We start from the raw sequence: 6,000 nt of genomic DNA on the forward strand, positions 1-6,000 counted from the left end.
AAATCAAATTTTACCTTGAAAATCAACTTTTACCTTGAAAATCAGTTTTTGCCTTGAAAATCAGTTTTTGCCTTGAAAATTAGTTTTTAACTTTGAAAATCAGTTTTTACCTTAAATCAGTTTTTACTTTGAAAGTCAGCTTTTACCTTGAAAATTAGTTTTTACTTTGAAAATCAACTTTTACCTTGAAAATCAGTTTTTACCTTGAAAATCAGTTTTTACCTTGAAAATCAGCTTTTGCCTTGAAAATTAGTTTTTAATTTGAAAATCAGTTATTACCTTAAATCAGTTTTTACTTTGAAAATCAGACTAAATGACAATAATAAACATATGTTTCATCTACACTAACATTTGTTGTTACAATAAAGACAATAATGACATTTTTTTGTGGTCCCCTTTATTTAGAAAAGTATCAAAATATATTTTGGTACCGAAATATTGGTATGGAGACAACTAGGGATGTCCGATAATGGCTTTTTGCCGATACCCGATATTCCGATATTGTCCAACTCTTAATTACCGATACCGATATCAACCGATACTGATATATACAGTCGTGGAATTAACACATTAGTATGCCTAATTTGGTGAAGATAAGGTCCTTTTTAAAAAAAAAAAAAAAAAAAGTAAAATAAGACAAATAAATTAAAAACATTTTCTTGAATAAAAAAGAAAGTAAAACAATATAAAAACAGTTACATAGAAACTAGTAATGAATGAAAATGAGTCAAATGAACTGTTAAAGGTTAGTACTATTAGTGGACCAATCATGTGTGCTTACGGACTGTATCCCTGCAGACTGTATTGATATATAATGTAGGAACCTACCAGAATATTAATAACAGAAAGAAACAACCCTTTTGTGTGAATGAGTGTAAATGGGGGAGGGAGGTTTTTGGGGTTGGTGAACTAATTGTAAGTTTATCTTGTGTTTTTTATGTTGATTTAATAAAAAAAAAAACATTAAAAAAACTAAACAAACGATACCGATCATTTCCAATATTACATTTTAAAGCATTTATCAGCCGATAATATCGGACATCTCGAGAGACAACCCTAGAGTGGACTTACACATGTTTATGTTGAATGATGTATTTCTCATGCTGTGAATGAGAGTATGTGAGTGGACTTACACGTGTTTATGTTGAATGATGTGTCTCTCCTGCTGTGAGTGAGAGTATGTGAGTGGACTTACACATGTTTATGTTGAATGATGTATTTCTCATGCTGTGAATGAGAGTATGTGAGTGGACTTACACGTGTTTATGTTGAATGGTGTGTCTCTCCTGGTGTGAGTGGGAGTATGTGAGTGGACTTACACGTGTTTATGTCAAATGGTGTGTTTCTCCTGCTGTGAGTGAGAGTATGTGAGTGGACTTACACATGTTTATTTTGACTGGTGTGTTTCTCCTGCTGTGAGTGGACTTACACATGTTTATGTTGAATGGTGTGTCTCTCCTGCTGTAAGTGAGAGTATGTGAGTGGACTTACACATGTTTATGTTGAATGGTGTGTTTCTCCTGCTGTGAGTGAGAGTATGTGAGTGGACTTACACGTGTTTATGTTGAATGGTGTGTTTCTCCTGCTGTGAGTGAGAGTATGTGAGTGGACTTACACGTGTTTATGTTGAATTGTGTGTCTCCTGCTGTGAGTGAGAGTGTGTGAGTGGACTTACACGTGTTTATGTTGAATGGTATGTTTCTCCTGCTGTGAGTGAGAGTATGTGAGTGGACTTACACGTGTTGATGTTGAATGGTGTGTCTCTCCTGCTGTGAGTGAGAGTATGTGAGTGGACTTACACGTGTTTATGTTGAATGATGTATTTCTCATGCTGTGAATGAGAGTATGTGAGTGGACTTACACGTGTTTATGTTGAATGGTGTGTCTCTCCTGGTGTGAGTGAGAGTATGTGAGTGGATTTACACATGTTTATGTTGAATGGTGTGTTTCTCTTGCTGTGAGTGAGAGTATGTGAGTGGACTTACACATGTTTATGTTGAATGGTGTGTTTCTCTTGCTGTGAGTGAGAGTATGTGAGTGGACTTACACATGTTTATGTTGAATGGTGTGTCTCTCTTGCTGTGAGTGAGAGTATGTGAGTGGACTTACACATGTTTATGTTGAATTATGTATTTCTCATGCTGTGAATGAGAGTATGTGAGTGGACTTACACGTGTTTATGTTGAATGGTGTGTCTCTCCTGGTGTGAGTGAGAGTATGTGAGTGGACTTACACGTGTTTATGTCAAATGGTGTGTTTCTCCTGCTGTGAGTGAGAGTATGTGAGTGGACTTACACATGTTTATTTTGACTGGTGTGTTTCTCCTGCTGTGAGTGGACTTACACATGTTTATGTTGAATGGTGTGTCTCTCCTGCTGTAAGTGAGAGTATGTGAGTGGACTTACACATGTTTATGTTGAATGGTGTGTTTCTCCTGCTGTGAGTGAGAGTATGTGAGTGGACTTACACGTGTTTATGTTGAATGGTGTGTTTCTCCTGCTGTGAGTGAGAGTATGTGAGTGGACTTACACGTGTTTATGTTGAATTGTGTGTCTCCTGCTGTGAGTGAGAGTGTGTGAGTGGACTTACACGTGTTTATGTTGAATGGTATGTTTCTCCTGCTGTGAGTGAGAGTATGTGAGTGGACTTACACGTGTTGATGTTGAATGGTGTGTCTCTCCTGCTGTGAGTGAGAGTATGTGAGTGGACTTACACATGTTTATGTTGAATGGTGTGTTTCTCCTGCTGTGAGTGAGAGTATGTGAGTGGACTTACACGTGTTTATGTTGAATGGTGAGTTTCTCCTGCTGTGAGTGAGAGTATGTGAGTGGACATACACATGTTTATGTTGAATGGTGTGTTTCTCCTGCTGTGAGTGGACTTACACATGTTTATGTTGAATGGTGTGTTTCTCCTGCTGTGTGAGAGTATGTGAGTGGACTTACACGTGTTTATGTTGAATGGTGTGTCTCTCCTGCTGTGAGTGAGAGTATGTGAGTGGACTTACACATTTTTATGTTGAATGGTGTGTTTCTCATGCTGTGAGTGAGAGTATGTGAGTGGACTTACACATGTTTATGTTGAATGGTGTGTTTCTCCTGCTGTGAGTGAGAGTATGTGAGTGGACTTACACGTGTTTATGTTGAATGGTGAGTTTCTCCTGCTGTGAGTGAGAGTATGTGAGTGGACATACACATGTTTATGTTGAATGGTGTGTTTCTCCTGCTGTGAGTGGACTTACACATGTTTATGTTGAATGGTGTGTTTCTCCTGCTGTGTGAGAGTATGTGAGTGGACTTACACGTGTTTATGTTGAATGGTGTGTCTCTCCTGCTGTGAGTGAGAGTATGTGAGTGGACTTACACATTTTTATGTTGAATGGTGTGTTTCTCATGCTGTGAGTGAGAGTATGTGAGTGGACTTACACATGTTGATGTTGAATGGTGTGTTTTTCATGCTGTGAGTGAGAGTATGTGAGTGGACTTACACGTGTTTGTGTTGAATGGTGTGTTTCTCCTGTTGTGAGTGAGAGTATGTGAGTGGACTTACTCGTGTTGATGTTGAATGGTGTGTTTCTCCTGCTGTGAGTGAGAGTATGTGAGTGGACTTACACGTGTTTATGTTGAATGGTGTGTTTCTCCTGCTGTGAGTGAGAGTATGTGAGTGGACTTACACGTGTTTATGTTGAATGGTGTGTTTCTCCTGCTGTGAGTGGGAGTATGTGAGTGGACATACATGTGTTTATGTTGAATGGTGTGTTTCTCCTGCTGTGAGTGGGAGTATGTGAGTGGACTTACACGTGTTTATGTTGAATGGTGTGTCTCTCCTGGTGTGAGTGAGAGTATGTGAGTGGACTTACACGTGTTTATGTTGAATGGTGTGTCTCTCCTGCTGTGAGTAAGAGTATGTGAGCGCCGTGTCACCTTCAACGACCTTCAAGACGTCCTCAGGCTTTAAGTTCAAGTTAAAGTAGCAATGATTGTCACACACACACACTGGGTGTGGCGAAATTATTCTCTGCATTTGACCCATCACCCTTGATCACCCCCTGGGAGGTGAGGGGAGCAGTGAGCAGCAGCGGTGGCCACGCCCGAGAATCATTTTTTGTGATTTAACCCCCAATTCCAAGCCTTGATGCTGAGTGCCAAACAGGGAGGTAATGGCGCCCATTTTTATAGTCTTTGGTTTTAGACTTAGACTTCCTTTTTTTTGTCATTCAAATTTGAACTTTACAGCACAGATAAGATCGAGATTTCGTTACATAAGCTCATGGTAGTGCAGGATAAAAAAGCAATGAGGTGCATATATAAATAAATAAATAAATAAATAAATATATATAAATAATATATAAATATATATATAAAAATAAATAAATATATATAAATAAATAGATTACTGTACAGATAAATATATTGCACTTTTTCACATGCGTCCACGTTTATGGATGTATGTTTAATTTGCCATTATTGGAAGGAAGGTCATGGACATTTATTTCAGTATTCAAAATGTATTTCAAATCATTTGATTCTGGTTCCTGAAACACATTATGAATAAATTATTTAAAAAAAAAAAAAACATTTAAATGAGGTTTATTCAGTCTCATTTAATTGTTGAAATATTTATTCATGTTCCATATATTTACAGTAGGTTCTTTTTGGTATGTATAATACAATAAATTACATTTGTATTTCTAAATAATTGCAATTATTATTAAATACTTTGATTAATTGTATTTAACTGTATTTAATCTATTAAGAAGGTAATTAAATGATATTTAAAAAATGTACCTTCCTAATATTACATATATTATTTATACAGTACACATATTGTATTGTAAATTAACAATATATAAAATAATTGTATTCGTAAATACATTTTAATAAAAACTTGTACTACACAATAGAATCATCCTATTTTCCTATATATATATATATATATATATATATATATATATATATATATATATATATATATATATATATATATATATATATATAAATATATATATATATATATATATATATATATATATGTGTGTGTGTGTATATATGTATATATATATATATATATATATATATACATATATATATATACATATATATGTGTGTATGTATGTATGTATGTATGTATGTATGTGTGTGTGTGTGTATATATATATATTTATGTGTGAGTGTATATACATATATATATACATACATATATGTATATATACATATATATATACATACATATATGTATATATGTATGTATAGATGTATATGTATATATTCTTATTGAATTTTTTCAATTAACCATTACATTTAAAATAACATCATGCTATTTGTAATATATTTCAGTATTGTTGAATCCATTTAAAACATAATACATTTATTGTTTTATTACAGTTTTTTTCCGTTAATTATTCATTATTTTACATCATGAGAGCTATTTTTTATTTATTTTTTTTTTTTATGTATATTTAATGAAATAATTTCATGGTTTCTGGGACTCATAATTATTAGATAATTCCATAGAAAAATATTTTAAGTAATTGTAATACTTTATTCTAATTTATTCACTCAAAAAAAGTAAATAAAATGCCCCTTTTAATTTATTTATTTTATTTATTTTATTACGGTACACGCAGTAGAACATGGATGTTATTAGACTTAGACTTAGACTTCCTTTTTATTATATTTTTATATATATATATATATATATATATACATATAGAAATATATTTATATAATTATTACTATATTTTTTTATATTTATATAATTATTACTATATTTTTTTATTATAAATGTTATTTGATAATCCAAGTATTTACTGAGCATGAAGCAGGGTTTTATATCATGAGCCACACGGTGTTACAGTAGTAATGGAAAAGTTGCTACATTTAGGACGTGATGTGAGGACTCTGCCGCTTCACCCGACCAGAACTTTGAGAGGTTTTGTTCACGTGAACGCTTGGATGCTTTTTTTAGTTGGCCACAACTCTCATGAACTCTCATTTCCTC

The 6,000-nt window shown here is 33.7% G+C and overlaps 1 protein-coding gene across 1 annotated transcript in view; it reads left to right on the plus strand.

The window, feature by feature from the left end:
- The window catches only part of plxna2 (plexin A2), a 665,104-nt gene that overhangs the window by 293,348 nt on the left and 365,756 nt on the right, over nucleotides 1-6,000 (plus strand). The gene's annotated exons all lie outside the window — the stretch shown is intronic.

The sequence above is a fragment of the Nerophis lumbriciformis genome, linkage group LG01 (genome assembly GCF_033978685.3).
Source record: "Nerophis lumbriciformis linkage group LG01, RoL_Nlum_v2.1, whole genome shotgun sequence".
In the NCBI taxonomy this organism is placed as follows: Eukaryota; Metazoa; Chordata; class Actinopteri; order Syngnathiformes; family Syngnathidae; genus Nerophis; species Nerophis lumbriciformis.